Below are 16162 nucleotides of genomic sequence, written 5' to 3'. Positions count from 1 at the left end.
GTTTCATGTTTATGGCCAGGAGTTTGGTCTCTTCCGCAGTGACACGCTGGTATTTTTCTTCAATTCTTTCCTTTGTCTGGAGTGTATTTTTTGTCTCCTCCTGGCCTGTCATTGTCTCAGTTCCTTTCAGGACCAGCTCATACCCACCTCTCTAAGACCTTCCAGAATGCTTTTATCTCTTCCTTAAGAGAACTCCCCTAATATATTTTAGCATATATTATTTTATTTTGAATTTAACTTGTGTTTACCATAGAAATCATACTTTTTTTTTTAACAAGCAGTCAAGATTTCGTTTTATTTTACTACTGGCTAGAAAGACAGCATTATGGCCAAAGATGGTAATGACACTGAAAGAATTCTCTGCGCTTTTCGATATGCAAATATATTTATCCCCAGAGTTCCCTGATAGGACCTCAAGAGTCCTTGTTAACTCCTCTTCTGATGACGTCCTTTTCTTAGTTGTTGTATTCTTGAAGAGCCTGGGCCATGAAGAGTTTGCCTAGGTTCTGTGCAGTGAACTCCTTGATGTTCTGGCAGTAAGTGCTAATCTGGCCTGCGATGAGCAGTGACTCCATCCTGGCAGGGGCTGGGGTGGCATGAAGAGCTTGGACAGGTCCTCCTCAGGGAGCAGGGGTTCGCCCCGACTCTGGCGCTGCATATTCTCCTGTTGGCAACGCTGCTGATACTGATGTTTCTGCTGCTGCTGTTTACTAATACTCCTCTTGTATGTGTTATATTTAACTATATCTTGGCTCATTTCATCCACTCTGTCCATCAACAACTGCAGATTCTTCCCCAAATGATTGCTGCTAGCAAGACTGAGCAATTCATGTGCATCTGCTACAGCTGACTTCTCGAGCTCCCACATGGGGACGTTGATCAGATGTGAATTTTTCATTACAATCGGCATTTTTTCTAACATGTGTTCAAAGGTGATATTTGCCTTTTTCAAAGCTTCTGGGGAAAAATCCTCCTCTTTACAAACTTCCATCAGTTTAGGAGGCGGTCTGTATGCCTTTAGTGAGAGGCCCTTGGGCAGTTTTTATGGGATTGTAAATGAGAACGGCAGATTCTTCACTGGCGTGTTGGTAACTGAACTGGGAGTCCGGGAGTGCCCGAGTGACGAGGGACCCATATACGTGGACTGGTGCCAGCCCACGTGGAGATGATCAATGTTGACCTGGCGAAGGCTCTGCATCATCTCCGTCTGATATTGCACTTCATCAAAGTCACCATCACCCTCTGTATGTTGGGGGGATGGAAAGCAGTTGGTAACTTCAAGTCGATCTTCTACAGCCAGACCCAGAAGTCCCCCTTGAACAACTTCAGTTCCTTGTCCTTCTTCTTGATAATGTTTGATTCTCTTGAAAACCACCAGGCCATCTCTCTGCACTTGCTTCACCGCCAAATCTCCGGAGCCACCTTTGCCTTTGCCTTTCCCTGCCGCACCAGTGGTGGAGCTCGAAGAAGTAGCAGTGGAGCCAGTGCCTCCCTTGCGGGGCGCCATCTTTCCAGACAGACCAGAAATCATAACGTTTCTTTCAGGTATAGATCTCTCTCTCTCTCTCTCTCTTTCTTTTTCTTTCTTTCTTTCTTTCTTTTTTTTTTTTTTTTTTAGTTTTTGTTATATGGTATGTATACTCAACTCATCAGAGAGAGACAGAGAGGGGGAAAGTGATAAATCAGCCTCCAAGGGAGGTGGCCATGCTGCAATCCATTCTCCTCTTGGGATTTTGGGCACTCATGCACATGTGCTTGCCATGTTTTCAGGCCACTGGGTCCGGAACTCTAACCACAGTAGGCCATGTGGGATCCAGACACCTTAACCACCATGCCTCCTGCTGGTTTCCCCTTAGAGCGTCTTATATTCAGAGATGGTAAAGGGAGCTTCCATTCCCATTCCATTCCATTCCCACAGCAGACATCACTACCTTTAGATTCCTCTGATGGCCATGTGTATTCTCATGGTCAGAAACTGAAAGAAAAAACAAAAAAGAAGAAGACATACATATCCAGAGGAATGCTCTTCTTCTTTTCTTCCTCCTCCTCCTCCTTCTATAAAGTGCTACCACTACTCTACCTTTGGAGTGAGAGAGACAGAGAGGAAAGCGAAGCATGTCATTTTATCCACCGTGTAATTAGAGATTGAACTCTGGAAGTGATGATAAACTCCTTCACCAAGTGTGCCTATCAGTCACTCACTCGCTCTTTCCTTCCCTTTTGTTTACTCACTAATCATTTATGGAGAGCCACTAAGTGCTGGTGACACAAGAGAGCAAAAGAGGGGACCAGCAGCTGGCGTAATGACTATGTCGCTAGACTCCTATGTAGTTGACCACGGTTCGAGTCCCGGATTCAGTGGCTTAAACTCACGCTGGGCGCATGTGCGTGCGTGCCCAACATCCCAAGAGGAGACTGGAGGAGAAGGGATTGCGGTATGGCCATCCCCCCTGGGGGGTGAGTTCTCGCTTTCTGTTTCTCTGTCTCTCTCTGTCTTTCTGGCGAGTGTACGTGCCCTATGGCAAAAACCTCTCCAAAAAAAAAAAGAGAGAGAGAGAGAGAGAGAGAGAGAGCAAAAGAGGCACAACTCCTGCCCTCGTGAAGCATTCAGTCAGTCCAGGAGGGAGGGAGGACAGAAGCGTACCCAGTGACCTCACACTGAAATGCTAAATTACACCTGGGCTGAGTACAGTGAAGGAGAGGCTGTCAGTGGCAGCATGAGTGTGTGTAGTGACCCAGCTTGGGGAGAAGTAACGTCCCCTTCAGTCCCAGCTATGGGCCGTCCCCATCAGCGCTGCATTGTCTATGAGCGGGGACAGGACCCCTTTCCAGCCTCTCCCTCCATAGTCCATCCTGCAGCTCCTCTGACCGCTCACCTGCCCACGTCCCTGCTTCCTGTGATCAGTGGCTCGACAGCCCACGGCTGCTCCCAATTGCCAGTTGCCTCCATGTTAAAGACCTCTCTCGCTTGCCCACCCTGGAGAATCTCCCCTCCTGGGGTCTCCAACAGTCCTTATGGCATCTGGTGCAAATGCTCACAAGGTGGATCTTCCAACCCCTTCCAGGGCACACAGCCCGGAGGGCAGCTGTTGGGCTGAGCCTCGGGCTCTGCTTACTCTCTGCTTTCCTGTTTTGCCTTCATAAGCAGACCACATACTTCTTGAGCAAGAATGTTCAGCTCTTTGCGTTTCAATTCCCACACTATACATCTCGCACGGCAGAATATCTTCTCGGGGATCGATGTGATTGACTGACCGATTCTTACATGATCGGAACTTTCAGGCTCATCCTGTTCAGTTTCCTACAATTGCTCTACGATCTTGGAAAGTGTTCTAACTTCCCTAAGGCCTCCATTTCTCCATCTGTGAAGTGGGAGGAAGAGCTGGGCACGGCACACAGGGGGCAAGCTGGGAAGGGGAGGACAAATCAGAGCTTGTGCAGACCCTCGGTGGCTGAGGGGACACAAGAGGAGAAGGAGGAGGTGACAGGTACTGCCTCCCTTGATCTTCACAAATGAAGCCGAATTTACCACAGGAACTGAGAAGCAGTTGGGGCCCCTGCTCCCGGGAGAGGCCTCTCACAAGAGCAGCCTTTATCTTTTTGCAAGAGCCACCTCCTTCCTGGGTCCCCAGCCACCTGTGGTTGACTGACGCTCTCAAATGAAGTTCCACCCAACCACACAACACCCAGCCTGAACACCACAATGGGTCTTGGATTTTCCAGGGCAGTCCTGATTTTGAATCTTGTCTGCACGTGATGTGTTTGACCATGCGTTCAAATCTGGGGCAGCAAAACCGGATTAGCTCCAGCTTGGGGATCCTGGGTAGAAGGGGAGAGTGGAGACCTTGGAAGTGCCTCGCTCCCCCCAGCTCACAGGCTGCCCACTCTGACCTGCGACCACACGGGGCTGCCTCTCCAGCTGGCCTTCATGCCTTTAGCTCTTCGTCCCAAAGCCATAAGCCTGGTCCTGAGCCTCAGGACTCATCTGACCATGGAGACCAGGCCCTCAGTAACTAATTCACCAGGAGATAGCACAGGTTGGGGGCTGGGAGAGTGTTTGGGGCGGAGAGGTCTTTTGATGGGGGTACCACATTCACATCAGGATGGGGGCAGATGCAGTGGAGTCAGGAGAGCCCTTCCGGCTCAGCGTCCTGCGTGGGTGAAGAGAAACAGAAAGCAGAGGCACGTGTGGGGTTGGAGACTCCAGAGAAAGTCTGCTGCCTGCTCTGCAGCTCACTGAGGCCGACTGTCCCAGGTCCTTTTCCTCACCCATAGAAAGGGCTGCTGACGGGGCAGGGTGTGTGCAGAGTGACCGCCCAGCTGTGGCTCCTCTCTAAGACAAGCAGTCCCAGGGCTCTTGAGCACAGCAGCCCTGCCGTGCACCTTCTGGCCAGAGAGGGACAGCCCCAGAGAGGGCAGTGACTGAGCATGTGAGGAGGTAGGGGCCACGAGGCAGAGCGAAGGTGTGTGGAGTGAGGTGGAGGGGGATGAGCATGAACAAGGAGCCGCTGCGAATGCTGTAGAGACCCTGGTAAACTGGGTCATGCACTGGGCAGAGTCACTGAGGGACACACAGTGCATGCGTACCTGCCGCCGGGAACTCCTGACCGACAGCTCGGTTCTCCTTAGGGTCCGATCATCTCGAGGCTGTTCTGTTTGCCTGTGTTTCTTCCCCTCCGGTATATCATCACCATAGCCCTCCCTGCCTGTGGGGACAGCATTTGTCTGTACTCCGTGCAACCTGAGAAGATCAAAACAGAGACCTACCTTATGAGACCAAGAAAAGAAAACCAATCAAAGTCATATAGAGAGAAGGGCCTCTGAGAGGCCCAGGTACACGGCAGGCAATCAGTAAAGAGCAGCTGTTCTTGCCCAGGAATTGAAAACACTGTCTGACTGCAAGAGTCCTAAGAAATTTGCAGACCAGGGCTAGCAGATGGCATGGTGGTTATGTCGCTGGACTTCCACATGGCCATCTGTAGTTTGAGTCCCAGACTTGATTCCAAAGCTCCCTTTCCACCATGCCCAGGTATTACTGTGGAAAAAAACAAAACCAGAACAAATAAGCAAATCCAAAACTTAAACTGTTACAGCAATCGGGTAGTGGCGAGTTTCAGCCACATCCTGGTTCTCCTGATACAGGCTGACTGAAGCTGAGGTGGAGGGGAAAAATGCCGAAGGGGTTTGGGAAGAGGTGGAGAAGAAGGAAGAAGAGAGTGTTGGGTTCAAAATGCTCTCTGCCCATCGTTGGAAGAAAGGCAATGTGCTCTTCCTATTTTTTTTTTTTCCTAAACAAAAACAACACAGGAAGAAAACAGTTCACTAAGACACTGCGTACTTTAGCAATAAGTGGAGAAACAGACACCTCAGCTCTTGAGAAAAAAATCTCTGCAAAAGACCAAATGGTTGTCAGTCACTTGTATTTTGTATGTTTGTTTGTTTTTTTAAAGAATTTAAAATGAGCTCAGGTAAGTGAGGGTGCGTTTGGGAGGACTTTGTCTTACCCAAGAGCAGACAGATGGTGCGTGGTAAGCATTCTGCTCCTCAGGGCTGGGTTTGTTTGTCCTGTATTCCACTGCCTAGGACAGGGCTTAGCACACATTAGGTGTGCAGTGAAGGCTCAGTAAACAAAGCCACTGCCTAGTTTTTACCCACCAGGCCCCAATAGCTTATAGGTGTGCCAAGGTCACAAGTAACCAAACCCAGTTTGGCCCGACGGTCCCCCTTGAAGGTTGCAAGTCCTGGATCATAAAAAACACTTGACTCAGAACGATCTTAAAAATGGGCCTCAGAGGTGGCCAATGAGGAAGGAGATGAACATTGTGGGCTTGTAAAGGCTAGCAACCCTATCTGTCCACATCCCCAGTGACCCCATTCTTGCCCACTCTCCAAACACCCCAATATCAGGGAACCGGCTCAGTGTTAAGATGTAAAAATGAGATGTATGCCCATCTTTGAAATTGAGTTCCACTGCCTCCTTCTCCAAGAAGCTTTCCTTGATTCTCTGTCTGTCCTGTGAATGAAGTTCAGGATATTTATGGTCGAAGTTCTGTGGCATTTTAACTGTCCTTATAGTGCCCGGATTGTCATACTGACATTAGTTCACACACAGTCCTAGCAGACCTCATGATCTGGTTCTATATTCACTGCAGGCCAAAAACTGGAAGAAAGGAAAAGAGTTTTTATTCTCTTCATATAAATACAATTTCTTAACAATCTAGGGAGGAAGAAAAATAGATAAAAGACTTTGAAAACTTAAAAGGACTACGGCCAACTCTGGCAGACATAATGGCTTTTAACAACATTGTGGTTCCTAAAGACATTCCAATGTTATAACACAGAGCATTAATTGATATGCAAAATGATAACCGAGTCATGAAAAGTAGAAAAACTTAGCTTTAACAGAATTACCTGAGAAGATGGGAAGGGAATAAAACATTTTTAAAAGGTCTCTCACTGACCCAGGCATGAGGAGGCACAACAAGCACTGCATCTTTGGAGGCTGGAGTCCACAGGGGAAGCCTGGGTTTGGTTCCTGGGCCTACCTGAGCATGCAGGGAGTGGTTGCATTCGCCTAGAATCCTAATTCATTGGGAGGGTGGGGCATGAAGATCATGGCATAGTGAGATCCTGTCGAAAAATTTTCTCTGCATCTTCCTTTACCTCTATCTCCTAAAGGAAAAAAAAAAAGGCTCTACCCATGACAGATAAAATTGAAAAAGGTGGTGCTTTTAAGAAAACAATCTGTGGAACCAGCAGCTAGCATAATGGCTATGTCGCTGGACTCCCACGTAGTCGACTGCGGTTCGAGTCCCGGACCCAGTGGCTTAAACTCACGCCGGGCATATGTGCGTGCGTGCCCAAGATCCCGAGAGGAGAATGGAGGAGAAGGGATTGTGGCATGGCCATCCCCCCTGGGAGGTGATTTCTCACTTTCTTTCTCTTTGTCTCTCTCAGTCTGTCTGGCGAGCACACGCGCCCTATAGCAAAAAGCTCTCCAAAAAAAAAAAAAAGGAAACAATCTGAGCCCAGCAGATGACATGACGGTTATCTCTCTGGACTCCCACGTGGTCCACCATGGTTTGAGTTTGCCAGGTACATGTGTGTGCGTGCCCAAACTCCTGGGAGGAGAATGGAGAAGAAGGGATTGTGGTGTGGTCATGCCCCCGGGGGAGGATGATTTATTGCTTTTTGTCTATCTCTCTCTATCTCTTCAGCTAGTGCACATGCCCTGTAGAAAAATCTCTCTCTCTCTAAAGAAAAAAGAAAGTTAAAAATAAATAAATAAAAAGCAATCCGTAAGTGTTTCCATTAGCTGAAGCATTGTGTCTTTGAGTATCTTTGATCGTCAAGCTTGTTGTTGATTATCTCTCTTTTGGCCTTTCCCATCATAAATGCCTTGGTAGCTTCTGGATGGATTTCCTGTCGAGGCCCCAGAACAGAGAGACTCCAGCCAGGGTCATGTCATGGTAGCAGACATGCCTGGAACCAACCAAGAGACAGGACACAATGGAGTCAGGGGACTTGAAGAGCGTGTGCAAGAGGCCTGCGTGCCATGAAAGAACTTTGAAAGTTACAAACCAGCGACCAGCAGTTAGCGTAATGGTTATGTCGCTGAACTCCCATGTAGTCGACCACGGTTCGAGTCCTGGACCCAGTGGCTTAAACTCACGCCGGGCGCATGTGCATGCGTGCCCAAGATCCCGAGAGGAGAGTGGAGGAGAAGGGATTGTGGCATGGCCATCTCCCCTGGGAGGGGATTTCTCGCTTTCTGTCTCTCTGTGTCTCTCTGTCTCTCTGGCAAGCACATGATCCCTGTAGCAAAAACCTCTCCAGAAAGAAAGAAAGAAAGAAAGAAAGAAGAAAGAAAGAAAGAAAGTTACAAACCACATAAACATGAGAGATTATGGATGTTGCTGGGTGCTGATCCAGCTTGGGGCAAGTTCCTTCAGCCGTTTTCTGAGCATCTGTCGTGCCAGGGCCTGTTTTGGGCACCGAGGACACAGCAGTGAACAAAGTCCCTGTCCTTCCAGAGCCCATCTAGTGTGGAAGACCAACCACCAGCAGAGAGGCAGTAAACCTATGTAAGGAGAAAAATCATCAAGACACTCTATGTGCTATGAAGTAAAAATAAAGCCAGGCAAGGAGATGGTGACAGGAACATACTGGGATCATTTTATTGCTTTTTCTTTCGTTCTTTTTTTAGTTTACTATAGGGTGTATGTGCCCGCTAGAGAGAGCGAGAAAGAAAACTCATTCTCTTGAGGGGATGGTCACGTAGTAATCCCTTTTCCATTTTCCTCTTGGGATTTTGGGCATGTGTGCACACAGGCCCGGTGTGTTTTGGTGCCATCAGCCAAGTGAGATCCAACAGCCTTACCACCGCTCCCCTGCTTGGCCCTCATCTTACTGTTAAGGAGCCATCTTTTACTAAGTATCTACCATGTTCCAGCCACCATGCCGGTGACTTTCTTACTTTCCCCATGTACTTTCAGTGGGTCGCCCAGGTACGTATTAATCTCTCCTGTCAGGACATGAAGGGGCAAGCTGGTAGAGGGGTTTAGAACCTGGTCTGTCTCCCCTGACAGCAGTGAAAGCACCTTCTCACATGTGGCGGCGAACAGCACAAGCCTGGCCCCAGGTTCTGACCTGGAGGCTCAGAGAACCCAGCTTCTCTTCCCGGAGATCCAAAGATAGGCCCCTGGCCTTGGTAGCCATGGGGAGGGGTCCCAGGGTGAGACTGACAGTCCCATGCCCATCGAAGGGACTCCTCCCTTTCCAGTTGACACTTCCTGCTCAAACGAGCTGCGTGATGTCACTTGCTTTCTCTAGGGGAGCCAAGTCTCACCCCAGGAAGGCCCTGAAGGAAGGTGTAAGGGACTCAGGGGGCTGGGCTGGGGTCTCTTTCTTTTTCTATTTCAGACAGCCTAGGCCCTGACCACTCAGCCCAGCCACTGTTGGAGTATTCTGGGAAAATATATTTTATGGCAATTTTTTTTTTTTACTTCCTTCTGTTTTATGTTTGACATTTACCCCAAAAGAAAAGGAAAAAAAAAGAGTTGGACTGACTAGTATCATTATTCTTTCCTAGCTTTTATTTTCCACTCCAGAACCATCTGTCATCAGAAAAGTTTACTTTACAGCTCTCTGGCTGCGTTTCACATCCAGAAGAGAAAGCCGGACAGGGACAGGGTGACCTCTGGACGCCTGCTGCGAGGGGGCTGGGCGGCGCACGGGGGAGAGGACTGTCAGCCCCTGAGGTCGCCCGGGAGAGAGCCGAGCTGAGAATCCGCACAGGCAGGTGGGGGCAGTCCCACTGCGGTGTTTGCTTCGTGCTTGGGATGGCGAGATGTCATGAGACGGGTGGGTGGCAATCTGTGTCCCCTCTGCTCTGTTGCCATGTGGGGGTGAAAATGCAGTTCCCCTTCTGCGGTCGTGGGCTGCAAATTCCATCCGTGACATTGTGGGTGGGGAGCACATGTGGTGAGGGCCAGCACAGGCTTGAAAGTGAGATAGTCACCCTAAAGAAAACGGGGCCCCTGTGGGCTAAGGCAGAGGGGGCCTGAGCCCCTGTCCTCTTACATCTTAGTGTCCGTACAAGGGCCATATTACAGACCAAGGGGCTGCTGCAGCCCTCGAAGCTGTGGCTGCCTCTACCGTCTAACTACTTCGTTTAGACGGGGAGTGCACTGTGGGTTTCTGGGTTGACGCTGAGCTACGGAGTCCGAGCTCGATTCTTTATTTGTGCAGAGTGCTTCGCCATCATTTTCTGAACTACATTTGTAGACCCAGATCAAGGACATTTCAGTCCTGGCAACCAGAGGTCACATCATCCCTCAGCCAGAAGGTTTGGGCTTTTACCTGGCAGCTGTGCATTAATCAGAACTTTATTCTGTAGCTGAGAGTAGGAGGGGCAATATCACCTGGTCAGATCTATCTCTCTCTCTTTTTTTTTTTTTAATTTAAGAATTATTTTATTTAACTTTATTATTATTATTATTATTAATTTAAATTTGACCAGAGAAAGACACAGAGAGAAAGTGAGAAAGCAAGCTGCCAGGTCTGAGACTCAAACTGCGGTCAGTCACATGGGAATCCAGCGTCTTTAACCACCACGCTAGCTGCCAGCTCTCAGATCTATGTCTTTAGAAAGATTACTTTGGGTGCATGGGGAGGTGAGTTCCAAAGGGAAACCTCCTCTGTGTTCACCAGTGAGGAGCCCATGGGACTAGCCCTGATGGGAGGTGATGACAGAGCCCTGGAGTCTGCAGCAGTAGGACAGATGGAGAGTTCGGGGCTGATGCAGGCCTCAGTGCTATAACAAGGTGATCATGTAGAAAACACAGCCATGGCTGATGCTGCCAACCAAGCACCTGCCTAGCCACACAACTCTGTGGGTGATATCCAGGGGGCAGAGGCAGAGCAGGGCGGAGAAATCCCACTTCTGTTAAATTGCTGTATGTATTCATCTCTCCTCATGTTTTCTTTCCTTTTTTTTTTTTTTTTTTGCTACAGGGCATATGTGCTCACCAGAGAGACAGAGAGACAGAAAACGAGAAATCACTTCCCAGGGGGTATATGGCCACGCTGCAGTCCCCTCTTCATTCTCTCCTTGGGATTTTGGGCATGCACACACAGCACCTGGCGTGTTTCAAGCTGCCAGGTCTGGGACTCCAACTGCGTTTGGCCATATGAGAGTTCAGCACCTTAACCGCTACATCACCTTTAGAAGTAATCTTTCTAAAGACATAGATCTGAGAGCTGGCAGCTAGCGTGGTGGTTAAAGACGCTGGATTCCCATGTGACTGACCGCAGTTTGAGTCTCAGACCTGGCAGCTTGCTTTCTCACTTTCTCCTCATGCTTTCTTCTAAGAGTAGTAAATGAATCAGAGCAATGCTCAGGTCTCCCTGCCTCCCTGGGAAGACAGCACGCTGCCTACTGGTCCATGCTTCAACTTCGATGGGAGCAGACATCTCCCTGTCTCCCAACTGTGGGAGGACCCCTACTCACTCCCAGTATAAGCCACCTTCTCCAGCATCAGCTTTGTCTATAACCAAAGTGACAATGTGCTCTCCATATGTCTTATTCCATTTTTTGCATCTTTAAACTGGTTCAGAAGTTGAATGAGGGAAATAAGTTTGTTATATCCTCTAAGGCTCCCAATTTAATTTTGCCTGGTGCTTTGACCCCAAACACCAATCTCTGTTACTTTATTCACTTTTTTTTTTAGTGGATTTTGCGAGCTCATGTGCTCGCCAAAGAGAGAAAGAGAGAGACAGTAAGAGGGAACATGAGAAATCACCCCCATGACCACGCAGCTACCCCTTCCCCTCCATTCTCCTCCTGGGATTTTGGGCACAACCCACACACACCCAGTGTGAGGTTCAAGCCACTAGGTCTGAGACTTGAACCACAGTTGGCCATGTGGGAGTCCAGCAATGTAACTGCTACGCCATCTGCTGGTCCCCCAACCTCTGTTTTAAACTGGGTTGATCCACTTGCCATATGTTTGGCCTAGACGTGAGATTAATTCATCTCACTGCCCTTAGATCCAACTTCCGAATCAAAGGCGTGTCCTGTAATGTGAGAAGAGCCTCCTGAGATACAGAGTGGGCAGACCTATTCGTCCTACTAAAGGGTTATGATATCTTCAAAATGGCACCCACAAGAAATCCTGGCCCCGTCAGGAAACTGACTCAACAGATCAACACACTTTGCCTTCGGAAAGAAGTAAGAGGCGGGAGAATCATTTGGGGGAGGGACAGACAGGGACTTAGGCCCACAGACAGGAAAGATAAGAGAGATCTAGTTAAGAGGTAGAACCAGTTGTGTACTTTGAGTGAGCTCAGCCATCGGGAAGAGTGGTCTCAATGCTCCGTGGCTTGGGAACTCAAGTGGTTGGAGGTACCCTTCTCTGAGATGGGAAATGAGTAGTTCAGTGGGAGGAGAGATTTGTCATGGCTTGGAGAAGGGGAAAACGATTCTGCAGCGTTCTGGAAGTGGATATTATTCATGCCTTATAGGACACCCCTTCCTTCCAGAAGCCAGGAGGATCACTGAGGCTAACCAAATACAAGAGACCAAATCTGGGTTAACAGAAGCCCTTGAAAAGCTTAAGTGTGATTTGTTTGACAAGTGTTTAGTGAGCATCACTGTAGGTCAGATATTGTGGGAATATGCAGTGGTTAATAAAACGGACCTGGCTCTGTCCTTGGGAGCTCACCAGGATGTCTCCAGTTGTGTCTGGGTTTGGTGAGTAGAATAAGCTAGTTCTCCCTTTCAAGAGATGTTTTCCAAGGCCGCAGGCATGTGTCTGTTGACTTTCTCACGTTGCAGGTCTTAGGGAGATGAGCAGAGACACTCTAATAAGGAAATAAGAGGGGCAACAAGAATATGCCCAGTTAACCAGGAATGGAAATTCTGTCCAAGCAGTGTCCCTTCTATGTACTTTTGGCTCAATTAAAAAGTGTTTTATGGGGCTGGACAATGACACAACAGTGACACAATGTTCTAGGAGGCCGATCCACATGCGGAGGTTTCAGGTGTGTGACGAGAGACCTCCCTGAGTGCTCCAGGCAGGTATGCCCCTGTGATCCATGGCTGGCAGGGGCTAGAAGTGGAGTGAGGCATCAGGACCCTATTGGGGATGCCTATCTCTCTCTGCACTCTTCATTTCTGTCACTCATAAAGAAATATTTTTAAGCAGGTTTTTTAATACATGCATAACCTGGGCCTACTTCTGCAGAGGTGTGGATGAGTGGGGGGTACCCAGGGCCCAGCTCCTAGGGACTACTAAGTAAATACCACTCTGTCCATGTTGTCTCTTCTCATCTATGCTCTCAAGGAGCACAGAAGGACTCAGACCCATGTGACTGTGTGAAAAGGTCTCACTTGGGGATTCACCTTGTGCTATGGTTTGGGGGTGCTGAGATTTTATTGTGATAGTCTGAAGAGGGTGAACGCTTGATCCAATTATTGTGCTGAAAGGTGGAGCCCTTGGGAGGAGATTGGTCTGGGCTGGCCTTCCCTGATTGAGTCTTGGTGGGCTTACAAGGAGAAGAAGTGAGATGGACAGGCCCGCATGCTTGAAAAACTCTGCTCTGCTTGAGAGCTCCTACCCTCTGCATGTCGTCACACACAAGTGGCCCTGGACCTTGGACTTGCACACTGTGAGCTGAAGAAATCACTGTTCTCTTCAGTTACCCAGACCGAGGTATATTTTTTCAGTGATTAGCAATTACACAAGGACACTGTTTGGAAAGGAAAGTGCCTAGCCACCACTGTCACTAAGGCCTGTGTGGGTGTGACAAAACACCTCGCCTCCCTGTGCCTGTTTCCACATCCAGAATAGATGGGTGTCCTAGCTCAGTGGGTCCCAGTCTCAGCTCTGCAATGGAATTGCCTGGGGAGCTTTGGGCTGCCTGTCCAGGAGAGATTCTGATCCTCCGAGTCTGGGCTAAGCCCTGGCAGGCTACTATCATCAGTCCTTCAGCCACGGCCTGGAATTCAGACGAACCTGGGCAAACATAGCCCATCTCTGCCCTCCGCGTGACGTGGCCTTGCAAATGATGACACTGAGGACTCGGCTGTGCCTTTCAGCAGGGCCATCAGGATGCTTTGGGGTCTTCTGACCTTGGACAAGGCCCAGTGGGTGGTCAAGTGCCTGAGAGAACCAGAGTGAGATAACAGGAAATGCCGGCTTCCTCCTTCCAGGGTCTGAGGAAATAGGTCAGACCCGTCTGTGCGGATGCTCCTGGGACCTGCACGCCCAGGACACACCAGGCCCACCCGTCTGGAGAAAAGGGTCTATAATTGGGGATTTCCCTTGGAAAAAGCTCATGGGAAAGTGATAGGACAGTGGTCACTCCAAAGGGCTGCTTCTTGCTGCTGGCCAAGCTTTGGCTGGGAGCTCGCTGTTTCCTTCGGCTTCTCAACGAGGCACTTTTGTCCTTTGGCCTGCTTTTCCTGGCACTCTGGATGCACTGCCTTCCCAGAGCCTGACTTCAAGGACTGGGTTCTTTGTTTGGTCCTCAGGAGACTCTGGGCAACTGGATGCCCTCTTGTGACCCCCTGTGCCTTAGGCCTGCACGGTGCTGAGTCTGGGTAAGGAATGAGAGCTTCCCGGTGGAGGAGGAGGGGCAGCGGGCGCTGTCTGAGCATCAGTCTAGTGGGCTCCTTTTGGCTTCCGTGTGCTTTTCAGGCTGAGGCCTGCTCCAGCAGGCAGGGAGCAGTCAGAGCCACGAACCAGGGAAAAACCCAGTCCTGGCTCTTCGGATAATGCAGGCAAGGAAGAGGAGCCGAGGAGGCGCTGGGCTTCAGTTAGGACTCAGGATAGGGGCTGAGATGCACTCTGAGGCCTTCGGTGGTTGTGGGACCAGAGTCCTACTCAAGGTTGATCTGTTCCAGAAAGCAGGGAGTCATTGCAGGAACATTTCATGAAAAGTCAAGCACAGAACGATCACAGAACCCAGTTCTGAGAGAAAAGAAGTCTGCCCAGAACCGCACGATCTCTCTCTCTCTCTCGTTCTCTCACTCAAGCTCTTGCGATCGCTCTTTGGGAACCTCTGCCTCTACCTACCCACCTGCTCTGGTCATCTCGCTCATCTTGCTTTACCCGTACTTTCTCCTCATTCTTAAAACTGCTTCTCTCTCTGTCCTGACAACTCCACCTTTCGGTCTCCTTGTTTCCTGCCATTTCCCACAGGGAGCTCCAGTCACGCCAGCAGCAGTGAGATAACCTTAGACGAGACACTCCGCCCGGGTCAGCCTCCAGGATCCAACAGGAAGTGCTGGTAGGGCAGATCCCCATAGCTAGTGAGCCCAACAGTGACTGGCATCTCTGAGGAGTCCTCTGTAGCCAGCCTGGCGCTGGGTGTTTACTGAGGTGAGGACTGAGGAGGGCAATAGAACGCAAAATGCATACCAGGGACATTCTTCCGAGGTGACCCAGCACTTCCTTGGTGTCTTGAGCAGCCCCCAGTGTCTGCATCATGTCTGCACAGGGTGTGGGCATACGGCTCCCAGGACTGGATGTCTAGGCACATCGAGCTGTTGCATTGTTGGGAGACCACACCTCCCAACAGGTGGACAGAAAACGCTGGGTGCTGGGTGGGTCGGTGGCAGACAAAAGACACTGCAGAAATGCGGAGGATAGCAAGGAGCATACCCTGCTTTTGGGGCTGTGGTGACCCAGGAGCTTCTCCTCAGTGACACCAGACCTGGCTGGTCCCTCAGTTGCTATCTGCAGGGCTCATGCTGGCAGAGGAACCGTGACTCCTGGAATGCAACCCAGGCTCCGCTCGGGTCCCAGAGCTCCCGAGTGCTGCTCGACTTGGACACAGCAGCCTCTCCGAGGGAGTCAGGCAGAGAAGCGTGAAATGAGTCTGGATTCCTGATTTTCTGTGGTATGAGGGAGTGTTCCCCTGAGCCTCCTCTGGTTCTCTTGGCCATGTTCTCTGGTCAAGTTTACCTCCTTGGGTCATTTTTGAAGGGCCCTTAGCCAGAGCAGCTCAAGGGGTCATGAGGCAGAGCTAACAAAGGCTTTCTGGGAGGCAGGGCTAAGCTCTCTCCTGCTTACACAAATGGAAAAACTGGGAGGTCATTTGACTCCTATAAAATACCCCTCTGAGAAGACTGCTGATTTCCAGCTAACCACTAAAGACGAGAAGGCATTCCAAGCCGGCTTGAGCAGTCGCCGCAGAAATTGCCTAGTAACGGTGGCAGCAGCTTGATCGGGTGACTCTGCTGCACACCGCACATTTGAATAGCTTGCTGAGTGGCTGGACGAGCGATGACCTTGAGCCACTTTGCTTGTGATTTCAGGCGCCTTTAAGACAAAGCCCACGCAAAGCGAAGCCTGGTGAAGAGAAATGCGGGACACAAGGAGGTGACCTGCCAAGAAATTGGGTTCCTTTGGCCCTGGTCCACCCTCTGCAACACAGGGTCCCTGGGCCCTTTGGGAAAGGCTAGGGCAGTGAGCAGGTTGTTGTCAGAAATTCCATGACCTAAGGTAAATGGCCTTCGAGATGGGGGCTCTTCCCCCCTTTCCTTCAGGACATCTCAGACTCCAGACTGCCCCAGGTGACTCAGTGCTCTATGTCTCCAGGTGTCCAGGCTGTGGGAATCCAGCCTGACACGTCCCCGTAGCCAAGCCTGGCTCTA

General features: G+C 49.9%; 1 pseudogene; it reads right to left on the bottom strand.

Moving 5' to 3' along the window:
* Positions 1–451: 451 nt before the first annotated feature.
* On the bottom strand, positions 452–1507 carry LOC102490947 (eukaryotic translation initiation factor 3 subunit H pseudogene; annotated as a pseudogene).
* Positions 1508–16162: the final 14655 nt, after the last annotated feature.

The sequence above is a fragment of the Tupaia chinensis genome, unplaced genomic scaffold (assembly GCF_000334495.1).
Source record: "Tupaia chinensis unplaced genomic scaffold, TupChi_1.0 Scaffold000532_1, whole genome shotgun sequence".
Lineage (NCBI taxonomy): Eukaryota > Metazoa > Chordata > Mammalia > Scandentia > Tupaiidae > Tupaia > Tupaia belangeri.
The sequence above is the reverse complement of the archived record's forward strand: the minus strand, read 5'-3'. Positions and strand labels throughout refer to the sequence as shown.